General features: G+C 41.8%; 1 protein-coding gene across 1 annotated transcript in view; it reads left to right on the top strand.

Annotated features, from left to right (window-relative positions):
* Positions 1-17,540, top strand: part of diaph2 (diaphanous-related formin 2) — a gene marked incomplete at its 5' end in the record, with an annotated part of 361,962 nt that overhangs the window by 278,511 nt on the left and 65,911 nt on the right. The window lies entirely within an intron of this gene.

Below are 17,540 nucleotides of genomic sequence, written 5' to 3'. Positions count from 1 at the left end.
TTTCAGCGTCGTCTTTTGGTAACTTCGGGCTGTTTGTTCCATTGTGAAACGATGTCGTGATAATGTACCTGCCTGCTGCTACACGTAAGGATTTCAATTATAATGCCTATTTGTGAGTATAGCTTATGTGTGAGTGCATGTGCCTTTGCTGATTGTGTTTTTTTTTTTTTTTTTAGATTAGGGCGAGCATGTGCAGATCAGATTGTAACAAGTAAGATAATGATTCAAAAGACAGCCAATAGGACTTATCCATTAATAGATCTCCAGGGAGATAACCTAATCCCTTAACAATATCTCCTTATCATATTACATGTGAACTATGTGCAGAATGGGTATCTCTATCCACAAATGAATACTAAGCCCTACACTTACCTTTAAGCTTATTAGATTTTGATATGAAACAGAGCGGTATCAAGTATTTTCCCCTGATGCAAGGCTGATCAAAGATAATAATCCTTACCAAGATTAGCTCTTTTTACGGTCTACCGATTCGCTATGGCAGTATATGTATGAATCAATGTATTTTTTTTTATTTTTTTTGCCACAGTGGTAGTATTAAAGGAATACGTGAAAAGTTCAAACGTACAGTGAAGTACAATCAGGTGAAAGACATTCTATAGTCTTACTGTACTGTACTCACTGAAGGGCAGTGAATACACAATGTAGTCGAGTCACCGAGTCCTTTTGTCATCTACAGAGATCACAGGAGAGAGCTTGTCAGTGGCAAATGAGAGTCGGGCTTCTTTTCAAGTTGGATATTGGAGATTAGTAGTAATGCTCATCTCTCTCTTCCTCTCCGCTTCCACAGAGATGATACAATTTGCAAAAGATGAGCCCTCCTTTCCTCTTTCTCTGTCACTCTCTTTGTCTCCCTCACCTATCTATTACTTCCTTGTCTCTCTGTCTCTCATATTACCTGTCTTCTTTTTATTCCCTTTATTCCTTTATTTTAGATTAACTAAGCCTTTAAAGGGTTGCTAGCGCTTTTTTTTTTTTTTTTTCGGATCCCAAGAGGAAAAGATTGCATGAGTGAGTAGATATTCCGAATCGAGCCCCGAATGGCTTCATGTTGCCACACAGACTTCAAAGGGTATTCGCTAAAATTTCCACACCCATTTATTTTTACTCCAGAAGAGAACTCCATGGCCCCTGTCAATGCTTAAGGAAAATGCTTTTGTCATTAATTTATAGCACTTTTTTGTTGTTGTTGGAATACAGTGCCTTATACAGTATCACAATCATGCTTATTTGGTCATTTGATTTATATTTATAAGGTTTTTTTCCCTAATTTTCCCTAATTGGACCAGTATATAGAGGAGTCAAATCTCCCTTTGCTGTTCTATAGATACACTCTTGTGGTGCACAGATCACTAGCCAATAGGGGAATGGAGGCATATTGGTCAATTAGGTGCTTAATGGAGTTGCACAGATAAATTAAGGTATATTTCCCTCAGCTTGATTTTCCCTTTTGCCCGTCACGAGTACAGTATCCTCTTAGAGTATCACGTATTGACTGAGACACACTCATGTAATCAATATAATCAGTTTTATATTTTAATTTGAAGAATAGGTCCAACAAAATGTGATAGATTATCCTGGATGGATGCCCCGGGTGTCCAGGTTGCAAATGTCACATGTTTGTCCTACAATTTTCTTTTAGACTCTAGATGTGTGTAAAAAAGTACCTTATGGCAAAGTGTAAAAATAGCAAAAATATACTAGATATTAAGTACATATTCATATTGTGATAGCATCTCAGTCCTAGACCGGACACAGTCAGCAGCAGATCCATCGTGTCGCCATGTTTAACCAGCTGGATTACCGTGGTAAACCGGTGCTTTACTCTTAGCCAGGTTTATTTAGAGAGCACACTGGCATTTCCTATCTGTCTCCCCCACAGTAGTCCTTATTTTAGGACGTGGGATCCAGGTTTCCTTTGAAATACAGCTGTGTAATTGCGCCAGCATCATCGCACGCTGCTTTATTCTCCCTGTCTCACATTTTTCAGTTAATGGGTGTCATATTGACTGTCGAAACTGCTCTTATTCCCGGCTCTTGTTTCATTACATGGCGTTGGCGTGCGTTCGATAGATTGCCACACAAGTTTGATTCATGATTGTTTCCCCACCGCTTGTTATTAGTGCAGCGGCAAAGGTAGACTTGGTAAAACATTTGCATTTTAATGACTAATATAGATTGTCTCCTGCTCAATACCGCCATCAGCCCACAACACGCAGCCCACACCCTCACATATTGATAAAAGGTTGGCTGAATCCAGTCGAGTAAAAAACACAGACTTAACACACATGGTGACACACACACACACACACACACACACACACACACACACACACACACACACAACATCGCAAGTGGCAATTAGAATAGAGATATAGTATGCACGATCGTTGAAGGCTGCATATCAAGTCTCCAAGGTTTCAGGAGACAGCAGACAACAGATTAGAAAAGTTTCTAGATATGGTAATAGGGGGGAAATAAGTGGATTATTGTGTCCACACTGTGGAATAGTTTTGGGTAATGTTAATGAAGAGCGGCTGAACTGTTGAAATTACTTTCTCAGCGCACAAATGAACGCTCTCAGACCAGAAACGAGCCAATGACGAGCGAGGTCTTTGACGAGGTTAGATCATTCCTCGTGTCGCTAAACGCATGGTTTATTCCCCTAATAATGGGAGTTTACAACACTGGGCATGTAATCTGATGCAAATTAGTCAAATTAGTTCCCCGATGGTCCCATTGAGCTGTTGTAGTCGGCACTGCACCCAGGTTATACACACGTGCCGCTGCATGGTTTGTTTATGGTGATGCGATTCTTGATAAAGATGCTGTATAACTCGGATCTTTTTGCCAATAATTACTGTGCACTGCAGCAACTATTGTGTGAACTTTGCCAAGGTGAGTCATATCACAGACACTCGATGTTGGGACTTTTTGAGGCACCTCGCTATCACTGTCAACTGTGAGCGAAAAAAACCAGTCCGTCCCCAAATATGTGTTCAGATAACGGTAAATTAAATCTCCTCTGCTAACAGCGCGCTCCTGTTCGCTCGCTTCTACGCTGCCGACTCCGAATACTTCTTTGTTTCATATTGTGGACGGTACATATTGCAGTATATTTTCCAGACAGAACCATGAGTACATCTTTGCAGACATGATGCAATCAAATGTTTTCTTCGGTGGTCCCCCTTTGTTCCCTGAATTTGTACAAAGCCTCCGATGTAATGTCGCCCATCGACAAACGATGAAGCCAATAACATGGATTTTCACAGGTAGTGCCGTGTTTTTCCCGTCGAGAAAAGAAAACATAATTGGCTGAAGAAAGTGAAGTTTAAATGCGGCAGTTGTTGTTTCAAAAGCAGAATTGCCTTCTTTTTTTTTTTTCTTTTTTTTTTATGACTGCATGGCAGGATTGTTGTCACTGCAATAGTCGACAGGCTGGAGGATGAGAGGAGGGCAGCTGGGGTGGCTCTAATTTATCTGTTTGTCTGTGTTTTCCTCCCCACACTAAAAGGGGAAGGAGGCTGTAACTGGGCCCAGCTCCACAGGGGGAGAGTTGTGTAGTGGTTACATTGATTTTGTAAAAGGTTGCGCAGTGGGATAGCTAGGTAGGCCTGTCAACTTTAGCTCACCAGTACGTCACACTGTGAAGCTAATTGTGCCCTCTCTGTAATCCCAAAATTGTAAAAAGAATTGCACCACATTTAAACACGCATAGTGTATGTCAATACACTCTTCGAAACAAGGGCTCCAAAAGGGCTGAGGTTCTACCTGGAACCATTTGCTCTGAACAACCCTTTCCCGAAGAAAGGGTTTTTCAAGGGTTCTTGGTAACACTAATGGTTCCGGTAAGAACCATTTTGATCCAGAGAACCCTTTAAAACCCCTTTCCTGAATAAAGGGTTGTGGTGGAACACTCCAAAAGGGTTCCAGGTGGAAGCTTTATAAAAAGGTGCTACTTGGAGCCAAAAAGGGTTCTCCTATGAGGACAAGCCAAAAAAACTTATATAGTTCTACATAGCACTTTTATTTAAGAGTGTATGTTGTTGCTCATAGTTTCATGACTGTTCACATTTCGTTTCAACTGGTGGTTTAAAGGGACACTGCGTAGTATTTATGGGTTTAGATGACCCAAAATCCACTTTTGTATAGATATTATGTGCTCCTGCATTGTCTAGTCGCTGTATAATATTTGTTGTTTCATTTTCGTAGTGTTTCAAAAAGTCATGTAAAATAACATGGTCGCGGGCCGCTGTTACATTGCCACGACGCCATGTTTCTACGGGAGCCTGTATAGACAAACCCGAGAGAACAAATCGAGCGCCGAGATGAGGCTGAGAGCGGATCTTTTTTTAACGCGTTTAGAATGGAGGACCACACGAACACCAGTAGCTGACCGTACGCCCGCACAGCGGAGAAAGACGACGAGGACGACATTTTAACAGCTGCGGATACCGTATCGCTCAGGGAAGGGAGGGGGTGAGCAGAGGAGCAGGTCGTTGTTGTAAATTTCAGCCTCTCCTCTAGATGTCACTATAAACTACTTACTATACCTTTAAGGGCGGTTTCGTAAAACATTCAAATGTGTGTTTTAGTAAAATCAATAAAATCAGCTGTCAAAATAACACAATGTTTTAGTTAGATCAATTCTCCCTCATTTTGTTCTCCACTAAACGGGAATTCCACGATTGCATACGCACCACCAAGAGCATGGTTACGGAGGTGTCAAAAAAAAATCCAGGTGACAGAGATGGATTGACGGATTTGCATACTTAATTTGACAGCTCGTCCTATGTAAATGCAATGGATGCATCATTCATTTAAAAAAAAAAAAGCAGCTCAATAGTGGGGGGGGGGGGGCAGTGGGGGGCAGTGGGGGGGTGATGGGGAGCAGACATGAAATATGAGAGTGAGAGAAATGAAGACAAGGCAGAGGAGAGACTTTGGGCAAAGAAGGAGATGAACTAGCAGCGGCGGTACTTTTATTTTTACAGGTTGAAGGACACACACATTGCCAGAGGCAGTTCATCAAATGCTTGTCAGTGCCCCCGCGTATCCCACCACCCCACCACCAACACCCCCCCCCCGCCCACACACCGTCACCACCCTCTCTTTAAAGGGAATGGTGTCAGGGTCAGGTGTGGCGATAACCTAAACCCAAAACATCCTCCACTTCCACTCTCCCGGTGCATAAGCAATGCTTAAAAAAAAGAAAATTGCTGAACTTTTAGTTGCACTATCAGGGGGGGGGAATCTCTCCATTAGACGTTTTTTTTTAATGAAATTTTAGGAGAAATGCTCTGTGTGGTATCGTTGCAGTTTATGGTGTTTTTATAGCGAGATAATGCCTCAATGATCTGTGCCGTTGTGCATTGTGACTGTTTATATTTACACGTGCATCGCGCGCGCTCGGTGCAAAGTGCGTGTTAAACAAACACACGGAAAACAGCTGCTGTACGTATCTATTATTCCGCAAAACAAATGGATTTTAAGTGCCACTTTTCTATCACTCATTAGGGCTGTAATCATCCACATTTTTTATTTATTTTTTGCTTGCCTTCTAGCAAGCACACGTCTTACTGTATCCTCCCTGTCAGATTTGTCTTTCTTTTCTTTTTGTGACACACAGCGGTTTCTTGACTGGCGAGTCACACAAAGCTCTTTGGCCCTCCTGCTGTGCCGCATCACAAAAAAAAAAAAAAACTCTCGGGGGGAGATCATTTTATCTTACTCTTGATTGCCAGATAATTATCGGTTAATTATTTAGAGTCTTAAATTAATTTGCTAAAAATAGTCTCTGTGCCTGTGTGCGTTGCCACTGGAGACAGCTCCATTATTCCTTTTTCTCCCCAGTCACCCAGCCTCTCGCTCCCTTCTCAAGCACCTCATATTTGACAGCTACTTCTGTCATTCATGCCTTGCTGTAATCTAATAAAAAATATATTCAAAGTAAGCCAATTTAAGCCGTGTTCTGCCCCACTGATGGTTTAAATATATCTGTTATGTTTGCCCTGCCTCTCTCTGTCAATTGTGAGGTGAAATTTGCTGTGTGTCAATCACAGTTTTGCAATGTATAGTTATAAGAAAATGAACATGTAGTGTGCAAAGTTAGTTTCCTATCTTTTTCTTTCTAGTTCAGATTTACAAGGCAAACTTTGTTTAGTGCCATCCACCACCCACCGACTATATGGGTGTTTCGGTCCACTAATAACCTCACCTGTGCTTTACAACGGTGTCGAGCGAGTGGTGTTTTCTCCCTGGGACACTTCATTAAGCCGAAAGTGGTCTGAACTTAGAAATGTGATGTAAGTGGTCTTATAATGGGATTCATTGGCTGAAAGAATCGAAAATTTGCTTTCTTTTTCCTCCTCGTTACACATGCGCGGACACACGAGAGAGAGAGAGGGAGAGGCGTGTCTCAGTGACTTCAGATAGCATCGACTACCCCGTACCACCTGCCTTAAACTGAACTTAACCTATAATCTTAATCAAGCTTATCGCTTTGCCTTAAAATTACCTTTTTGTCCCCGTGAAGAAGACGAGGTCTCTGTGATGTATACAGGTTAAGGTCCTCGCAACATGACTAATACATAGAACACACACACACGCACACACACACACACACGAGGAGAGAAAGAGGCCAAATAGCCTGACCCGCTGAATGGGTTTGTGCTGTGGTAATGATAAGGCTATTGAATGGAGCTGTACTCTGTCACCGTAGCTGCTAGGCCAGTGGTCTTACTGAAAGAATTTAATCAATAAACAGCCTTTCTCTCTCTCCCTCTCTTTTTTCTTTCTCTCTCTTTCTTTCTATCGATCTCTCTATCTTTCTCTCTCTCTAACACCACCAGCATTTGTTTACGCACAACCATTTTTTTTGTATTTAATTTTTAAGATTTTGGTCATTATGCCACACTGGTGGACCAATGTAAAGTGTAAAGACGTCTCCCCCCCTCGCGCGCCGTGTTGATTACTATTATTATTATTATTATTATTCTATTAAGAACCCGCAAGGGGAAATTCAATTCTGCAGTGAGTTAGTGAACACACACAGCACACAGTGAGGTGTAGAACATGTAACCCAGCGCAGTGAGCTGCCATGCCAGTGAGCGGCGCTCGGGGAGCAGTGAGGGGGTTAGGTGCCTTGCTCAACAGCACTTCAGCTGCGGACTGGTCGGGGATTGAACCTGCTACCTTCCGGTCTCGAGCTCGAAGCCCTAACCACTAAGCCACAGCTGCCCGACATTTAATGAATTGATTTAAATGAATCAGACGTAGTCAGGACTGCCAGCTGTAGTCCGTTTCCTGATCGTTTTCTGAAAACAGAAGGTAGAAAACCCGGCCGCCGTGAATGCAAAACGTTTCCACTGACACCCCGCAGCTGTCTGAACAGGGGTTCATACCTGGTAATAATGTGCGTCTCGGGTTATGAGATCGCAGTTTGACAGCTTTATAAGTCGGTTACCTGGCATTAGAGTTTGTCTGCAGATGATTTATGTTTCTTCATACAAAATGTGTTGTTGTTGTTGTTGTTTCTAGCCAGTAAGAGTTCTTTGCAAAGGCCTTGTGTGTGTGTGTGTGTGTGGGGTAAGGATGATCTACAAGGAAAATGAATAAAATAACATTTCAGTCATTTGAAACAGCAAAAAGATAAAGAAAAGGAAAAAAAAGAATAAACCACCTCTGAATGGCGTCTAAGAGATTGGATCTCAAACACATCCTGGCTGCATCCTGGCTGCTTTCACACCCACACTTAAGGCTGTCCACTTAGGATTGGATCCCTGAGATGAGGACGCTAATGTCATATCTTATCAGGGCCTGGAAGTGGACATCATAGTGAGTCCAACACTGATGTCTATTCACAAACTGCACTGCCTCATTTGATTAGTTAGATTAGTCCGCTCAGAAGGGACACATTCACTACAGAGGGGCCATTTCCACCTTTGATTACACAAAGAAGATGTAATCTGGAGATACTCTGAACAGACCTCGGTCAAATAGGACTTTAAAAAAAAAAAAAAAAAGCTCCACTCCCTGTTTTTTAAAGAAAGGATATTTATTGTCATTATATAACGGAAAGAGCGAGGTCAGATGGAGGGTTGGTCAGAGACGCCACAAGGGACACACACCTAATGTGTCTAACATTCATACATATTTCGATGGTGGGAGGAAACCCACGCAGACACGAGGAGAACGTCCAACTCTGCAAAGAATGGTCCCAGACCAGGAGTCGAACCCAGCAGCAGCAGCTTCTTCTTGCTGTGAGGCAACAGTGCGAATCACTAGTAGCAGAGAGGACAGAAAGAGTTATTTTCATTGCAAACCTCTTTCCCGAAACAGAAGTTTCAAAAATAGTTTGTTATTGAAAGATATGACGTGCCAAGTTTCTGTATAATTACCTTTTAATGACAAGCGAATGTATACACGAGACCTAGAGGCTTCGTTCTTCCCTAACACGGGAGTTGGCAGTTATTTCATCATATAAATGTTCCTAAACAAGTCTTAAATTAAAGCCACGCAGTTTGATTTGATGGCAGTAAAAAAAGTGAGATACAGTTTGCGTTGTAATTGAATTTCCTACGTGTCTTCAGTATATAACGTCCGGCCTGTTCACAGAGTGCAGACATGTTGAAATTCTTCTGACAAAATAATTTAATTTAGATTAAAGGTTGTTTTTTTTTTATTTTGTTATGTGACGCAGACCAGTGTGACTATAAAACCCCGGTAGTTAAAGGTGCCATATGTAAGAATGTGGCCAAAATACGGTTACTACATTCAAATTCAAAATACCGAGGTCTTTTAGGTTTGGTTTTCTGACGTAACTGGCAACCCGTGGTTGCTCGGCAGCTGAGACTCTACTGACTGCAATGATTGGTAGACGGCGGTAGGTGGCGCCACATGCCGAAACATGATTTCAAAACATAAACATGATTTGCAGTCTGCAAAATATATTTTTTATTGCAAATATTTTGTCTGTACTGTTTTTGTTGGTGAGTTCAATATGATATTTGAACATTATTCCTAAGTCTCTGTGACATATTAGGAGGATTTTTATGGCCAGTTGATTTAGATTTATTACATAATGCACCTTTAAAGATCTGCTGAAAACAGGCGGGCCTGTGGACGTGCGCGTCTGTGTGAGCGCGAGTTTACAAAAGGCTTGTTAGCGGCAGATAAAGACAGTTTAAACAAAGAGACAGAGCAAGAAACACAATGTGCAGACCGACGTCTGTGATTCATCACTGTCGTCGTCGTCGTCGCACAAAACTGCACAGACGTGGCATGTGTAAGGAAACAAGCCTATACTGTGTGATACTGTGTGCAGCCCACACAGTCTTTGCACTCCCTCAGTAGAAAATCCAGACACGTTTTCTTTCTCTCTTTTTTTTTTTTTTCTTTAATTGATCAGACTGCAGTGAAAAGGCTTGTGTTGTTATTATAATATATTAGAATAGGAAACTGGATCCATGGCAGCAGCGGTGCTCCGTATTATGGCTATAGTTACGATGATGAATGATTGTAAAGGGTACAATAAGTGAACTTGATATACTGATTAAATTGAAAGCATGTGTAATTGTTTGCGAGAGGTAAAGCTTGTTCACCGTGTGTGCTCGGCTGAAAGTTTGGCGGTGTTTAAATTCAGTGGCCTCCACCTCTTTTTACACAATAAATCCTGCACTGTAACATTTTTTTAAAAAGCCTGTTTTGGCAACGTACCAGTTCCGTAAAGGTGCACCTCATGAGCCCTGTCTCTCTCGTGGGTACTGTATGTACGTAATTGATGTTTACCAATTAGATCGGTGTTGCAGGAAGCGAGCTACTTGACCTTTTACAGTTTGACAAGTATGAACATTGTAAACACAGATGATGAGAATTGCCACGTTTTTTCCGCTGTGCGAGAGGCACACGGGGGCCCAGGTGTCGACGAGACTCGAGAATGAGGTTGAGGTTGTGCCTCGCGTGCCCACTCGGCGGCGCCCGCTATTGTGAGCGCCAATTTCTTCTCTAATTTTTTTTTCCTTCACATTCTTCCCTTTCTCTAAAAGCCTATCCCTGATTCAACAGGTCATTCCCTTGGACCTAATCCCCCCCCCCCCCCCTCATATCTAATTCATACGGTCTCTTTTCCTTTTATCAGATGTAGTCATTATACCCTTCAGGCTCCCCCTCATTGAGTTGTTCCAACACCAGCTGGGTGCCGTAGTGAGGAGCTTTGAATGCTTAAGCAGAAGCAACCGTCCTCTCTACACGTATAAATATTTCAGGGACAGACAGGCTGAATAAATTGACAGCAAAATTGACATCAAATCTGGCTTTTAATTTCAAGAGAAAGAGGAGATGGGAGGTATAGGGGAGATGATGGAGAGGCTTGCTGTGAGAGGAAAAGGTCATGACTCCTATGTCAAAAGGGCTAATTCAACAAGCCTCTGATCTATGAAAGGATTTATCTCTTTATCTCTCTCTCCCTATCTTGATAAATGCATGTATGATTCACAGAAAAGGGCTTCATTGGAATCTAAAATTGAGCTAAAGAAAAATAAAGTGGTTAGAGTGACTTGGAGGAATTATCATTCGAGTGTATCTGTGTGACGTTGCCACTGAAGAATGCTGGTTGCAAAACACTGCACTGTTAAGGGAGGACTTTCTGGGAAACGTTGCATGTGGGAAGATGATTGCTGTCACTGAAACTGATCATTTCCCACAAAGCAGGTTGAAGAAGGGAATAATGTCTGAGAAGTATATGTTAAATGATCCTGTTGCAAGAAGCTTAAGCCAGAACTCTTACAGTTGTAGACTCCATCTTGGCATGGCATTGCTGGTCAGACAGTTTGTCCGCCTGTTTTACTTCAAGTGAAATACACTTACTGGCCACTATATTGGCTTCACCTTCTCTACTGCTTGTTAGCGCAAAAAAAACTAGATCTAATCACCTTATCTTGTGGCAGCAACTCATTGCATTTTCATGCTCAAGACAACCTGCTGGAATATAAACTAAGGTGTTTTGGTGCCAGATCGGCTGCTCTGGTCTGAGTACTTCAGAAACACGACTGAGTTTTTAATGCACCGCCATCTGTAGGCTTTACAGAGAATGTTCGGGGGGGGGGGGGGGGGGGGTCGATATTCAGTTCTCTCTTGTTGATATCAGAGATCAGGGGAGAATTTGCCAGGCAATAGTAATTCAACATATCTGAATTCACAGTATATCAAAGCTTGATGGAGATTGGCTACAGCAGCAGAAGACCAGACTGGGTGCTATGGTTGGGTGAATGGACACATTTATCCGGCCCATCGGCCATTGTTTTTTGGGGTGCAGAGCAATTGTATCATTCTAACTTGCTAATTTAACATTCTGCTTCCTGAGGATGAATGTATAATCTGACCTTTGTGAGGTTCTCTTCGCTTCCATAAATCTTTCTGCGTCCCTCTGCTCCGGGGTGCGACCGATCGAAGGATTGATTTTTTCCCGAAGAGCCACCCGGAGACTTCATCTTCTTCACTGGCCGTTGAGGGGCTTCCTTCTCTTCATCCTGCTCATCTTCCACCATAACACGCACAGCTCGTCCAACAGGGAAAGCACCTTTTTTGACCCAGAACTTAAAATTTTTAAAGAGTTTTATTTTTCTTAGCATTATCGTGGAATATTGTGGTAGGTGAAGTTCCTCCTGCGTCTTCCGGAGTTCCTGTCAACTCTGCCAACTATGAGCAAATGCTCCATAGATGAGACAACATTATAAGGTTCCATATGGCATTAACAATGTTGATTCCTTTGTTTGTTGTGATGCAGGACACCCTAATCCCCCCTTGCATATTGCATACCTTCAGCTAGCACCATTGCTGTGTGGTCATCTGGAACATACAGTATGTCGTTTCTGGACATTTCTCTTGAAGTTCCCAACTTTCACTGACATAATGCGCTGTAACTCTCACGTAAGGGGGACCATGCCTTTACATGGCCACATATCCGTAGTTAGCGCGACAAAGCCATGCTGCCTCCACCTCTTATTTCAGCCCTGACCTTATTGTAGAGATCTGCTATGGCAGGGTTTTGAAAAAATATTTCTGTACAGGAAGTGTACATTGCTTGTCAAAAGTTTGGAGCAACTCCTTAAAAAGACTTCTTTTTTTTTTTTTCCATAGTGTGAAAATACACCATATCCTTTGCAAGATATCTAGACACAGCCAGTGTGCATTGCACCCATCGCGGACTGTCCCCCTCATATTTACTATTTTTGGCAAATGCAGCAAGGATTTTGGGCTGGTGAAAGCGGGGCTTTTCCGGTGGCAGTTGACGGGGCTGCTCCTCTCGGGCTAAAGGTGGCATGCTCAGCGGGATGGTGCAATAATACTGATTGCATCGGTCATGATAGAATCTTTTACCGGCACTACTTGGTTGCAAGAAATGGCAGAAAAAAATCGGGCATCCAGTTTAAAGCCAAAATACGCCCAAATGAGGGATTTTGTGTTCTAATTGTCTAATTAATGGTGTGAAGTGATTGAGTATTCACCCACACCCCACAAAATACATCAGCTGGTTGTTATGCTGACATTGGCTGTTTGGATTTTTATAGCTAAACCCGTCCTGATACTTTATTAGATAACCTGTGTGCACTCTTAGAAGTAAGGAAGGTCCATCTACAAGGGCTGAGGATCTACCTGGAACCATTTGCTCCTTTCAAGGGTTCTTGGTAACACTGATGGTTCCAGTAAGAACCATTTTGATCCAGAGAACCCTTTAAAACCCCTTCCCTGAATAAAGGGTTTTAAAAGGATTGTTGGTGGAACCCTCCAAAAGGTATAACCTTTATAAAAAAAGGTTCTAGCCAAAAATGGTTCTCCTATGAGGACAAGCCGAAGAACCTTATATGGTTCCACTTAGCACTTTTAATTCTGAGAGTGTACTAATTCACTGGCCAATGAGTGTACATGCACATATATTGAGAAATGTTGAAATAATGGCCGCTTAAATAACTGCAGACACATAGTATTGATCATCTGAATTTTCATCCAGTGCCACGAGCTGTATTTTCATGAATGTTCCAATAGGTCGGGCTCAAAATCTTGTTCATATTAAATTTTTTCCTGTAATTTGCATAATTAAAGATCTAACCATGCCTAATTATGATGGTTAACCAACACGTTAATACTGTCATCATGAGCTGCTGCAACAACGATTATAGATTCATTTGGCATTTCACGGCAAACCCGCGTATGTGACCGCAATCTGTGCCTTTAAACATATCAATATAGCCTCCACCCTGCACTCCCTCTCTTCACTCCACCCACCCCCCCCACCCCCCCCCCATCCCTTCCACCTCCACACCAGAACACATCGCACAATTCCTGGAGCTGGATGCTCCACTAATTTGCTCTGACAGCCACAGTGTTGGTGCTGTGGCCCAACACAGGACACTGTCAGCCTCTTTCCTGCTCACAACACGGATCGCACTGTGCTTGTATCACCACACACTAGAGAGAGCGGTCATGTCCTCCTCCAACGCTTTGCTTTTGCTTTTTCCACATGCTTCTGCTTCTCCCTGATCCAGATTGACTTATGAAAAGTGATGCAAGCAAAAAGGGAAACATATTGAATATACAGTAAAAAAAGGCAATTATTAGATCATTTTTGCATCAAGCTAATATTTTCAGTAACTAGAATAGCCTTTTTTACATGCCCTGCCCCCCCTCTCTATCTTTCTCTCCCTCCCTACCAATCCTTCATCCCCACTCTCACCCCGCTCTCATTCTCAGCATGATGGTCTGTGTCCAGTCAGTGGGCAGCCTTGGTGTAATTTGGCCCACAGGGGCTGTTGGCGGTAGGTATGGGGATAAAGGGAGCAGGGATGGTGGGGTTTTGGAGAAAAGCAAGCTTAGTGTGGGGCCTTGGATGGAGGGGCCAGCACACACACACACACACACACACACAGGAAAAGCATTAAATAAACATCAATGGAACTAGGTTACAGGAGATTTATTAAGGAGGCTTTTTGGGCCCCCACTGTAGGGTTTTATGGAGCACTTTAATAACTCTCTTATGCACACAGGTAAACAAACCAGGTAATTTACTGCCGTCTTCATAGGTGAAAACTGTTTTTACTTTGTTTGGCTCATAAATTGATTTCTCTTCTCTTTGTCAGGGTTTCATTGGGAAGTGAATTGAAGTTGATCTGGAATTTTTTTTTTTTTTTTTTTACATCTCGGATAAGTCTGATTTGGATAAAAAATAGCGGCCTTAATCGCAGCTTACTAATGTTAAACGTTGCCTTTCTGGCATGTCAAACACGCAGATAAAAAAAAAAAAGTGACTGATTAAAGACAGTAATGAGAACACTGTGGCAGGACAAAGAACTAATTCTTGATTTTTACAAGGACGTGTTGGGAATTTGGCAACAGCGGTGGATGTGTGTGTGTGTGTGTGTGTGTGTGTGTGTGCGTGCGCGCGCGCGTGTGTGTGTGTGTGTGTGTGTGAGCGAGAGTATTATAAAAAGCTGAACTATCAGAGCGCTGCCCCTGACATCACATTTTACATCTAACATTGTCTTTGTAAATCAATACTGTCAAATCTGACCCTTTCAGGCTGCACAGATGCAGAAGCCAAAACGTGGAGTGATATTCAGAGTGACTTGCTATTTCACAAGCTCTATTGAACTCTGCGTATTCTTATTGTGCCAGCTTTAGTTTTTGAAATAGCAATTGCAACAAAAAAAAAATCAGGAAATCTGAGGCACAGAGCTATACAATGGCTGCATTTGCAAAAACTAAGATTTCTTATCTGATTATTAGCATAGGTTTGGTTCCATCTCCGTTTGCAGAATTGAGTTTTTTAGTCCTGGAGCAATATTGTCTTGCACTGTGTTGTGAGACGCTCAGTGCACAGAAAGTGCAGTCGATAGTCCTCCTCTAAGGACAGCTAGAAGACGAGAGCCGAGACTGACAAACAGGGTCGGGGCAAACCGATGGCTGCATGATGCTTTACCTTGAGACCCATCACCTCTGCTCCCTGCTTTGCTTTAAACCCAAGTGATGTGAATACCAGACACGGCTGAGACAACATACCTCGGAAAGTTAAGGTCTGAGTAAAAAGACAAAGGAGATGTGTTTTTGTTTTTTTTGGAAGAGTTAATGTTTGTGTACTTGTTAGGACCAACGTTCAGGGCCAAATGAAAGGAGGTCAATTAACCCATAGACACATTTTTGTGTTTTTGGCTTTTCATTTCTAGTATAAATGATCATTTTTTGCGATGCATATTGTTAAAAAATATATGCAGGTTGTGCATTTTTGAGTCTTCTGAATTGATTTTTAGTCTATTTTAAACAAGGTTAACTAAAATACTCACACTAATACACCTTACACACAAAAATGTGCTCACTAAAAACTCATTCAAATCACTGTTTGTGATGCATCATGACAAAAGCTTGGCAATGTTTGATATGTATGAGGACTGATGTTTGTTTATATATATAAAAAAGAAGCAATCTTTATAGCTTCATTTTTCACACTTTGGTGCCGAAATGTGTAAAAAAAAGAGGTTTCTGCAAATCTTTCACATATGCCAGGCTACGATAATCAGACCAAAAATAATCCAGCTGTCATGAAGTACAATAATTAATAAATAATTCTGGGTTTTACCCAGATAAATTTAAAAAAATAAATAAACAAGTAGCTTCATTTTTCACATATTCACATGCACACATTTTGGTGCACAAGGTATGTTAACGTGACTTTTTTGAAGGCACATCTAAGGGTTAAGAGGATAGCTGTGTGAACCTGTACACATGTTGAACCTGTGTCTGTACGTATTTATATATGTATGTGTATGAATGTATGCACGTGTGTATGTACGTATATGTACGTATATGGCTCTAACACACTGGTTGTGTTGCTGCAGGATAGTGTGCGTCAGGCTCCATCAATATTTGATGTCTTTGATGTGAAAATTCAAGGAGCAAAAGCCCAGCCAGCCTCAGCCCAGTCCCCAGCGGGACACATCTACAATGCACATGTATTTGAGTGTACGTGAGAGAGAGAGAGAGAGAGGGAGAGAGAGAGAGACACAAACACCAAAAGTAACCCCTGTTTTTTTTTTTCTAACTATCATTCTGAAACAATTTTCTCTGAGGCACAGTGAAGACTCGGCCGTGGACTGAAATCAATAATCTATGTAAATGCTGTTAACACACATTTCCATGATGGTGTTGAGTAATATCAGCATTGATTTTGCTCCTAAGTGACACACTGATTTTTTTTTTGGTCCGTGCCTTTTTGGCAGGGTTAACCAATCCAGTTAGAACATGATACATACGTATTATTATTATTATTATTATTATTATTATTCCTTATGTTTAATTGTCCAGGGGTCGTTTTAAATGTAGTCTACCACTCAAAACTGACTTAATCAGAATTACTGGGTCACAGTGGTTCAGTTCGACTTATGCATGGCACCGGACATAAAAGTGTACTCCATAATCCAAAATTCGACAAAAGAAAGAAATGCAACTCCAATATATCTTGAATTGTGAGAAGAAAAAGACACATTGCCTTGCCGAAGTTTTACTTTTACATCTATCTGTTGAGCCCCCGAGTTTTTCGCACACAAGTACATTGAGGGGGAGGAGGAGGACAAAAGAAGAGATAATGTCAGTCTGACAGAAGCAAGGGGGATAAATCTGATCCAAACAGGCAAGGAGACAGAGATAAGAGGAAAAGACAGAACGAAGAGTCCATCCATCGGCTCACTGTTAACCCAGACTGTGCTCGCTGTTGGCGCGTACTAGCTCTATTCGTTTGTTGTGTTTTTCGTTCCCTACGTATATCAAGTGCACGCATGGTGCCCAAACGACCTGGAGGAATCCACGGTACCTCGACGTGGAGTTCTAAGTAAACAGTAAACTGTGGCTTTCTCGTCGAAAATGACACGTTACCCTCAAACAGTATCTTAATAATAACCGTTCAGGCCCTGACAACCGCTGGCCACATGCTATTCCACCAGCTTGTGTATGTTGCCAGGGCAACTGCGTGGAAGCACTAATTGCCTGTAACTGTACTCATGATACAGAGAACAAAAAGCTCAACCCTTATAAAAAAAATAAAGTAGAATGTAGGCTCTCATATCATTTATGTTTTTTATAATTATTGGGGATGCATGATATTGGATATTGGGCTTTTTGCAGGTATGTGATATGCTGATATAGTCAGATTTGGCTGATAATCAATACTAGTAAGTTTTTACCTGCACCCAATTGTCTTTTCTTTAGTGTTTTAGAATGTTTCTGATCATCTGACTTTGTTGCCAATGCAGCTAAATAAACGACTGAAAATCACCAAAAACATCACAGCAATTTGCTTGAAGCCATAACTGGTCGTTACCTAAAATAAGTATAGCTTGTGCTCGATGTCATTGCTGATGGATTGAAACTATTATGCGGTTCCCACTGCAGGTAAAGTCATTCTTGCGTTTGAAAGCTTGTAAATGCACGTATGTGTCTGTGCAGGTGTGTGTGTGTGTGTGTATGTGTGTGTGGTA

The sequence above is a fragment of the Microchirus variegatus genome (assembly GCF_963457635.1).
Source record: "Microchirus variegatus genome assembly, chromosome: 6".
Taxonomy (NCBI): Eukaryota; Metazoa; Chordata; class Actinopteri; order Pleuronectiformes; family Soleidae; genus Microchirus; species Microchirus variegatus.
The sequence above is the reverse complement of the archived record's forward strand: the minus strand, read 5'-3'. Positions and strand labels throughout refer to the sequence as shown.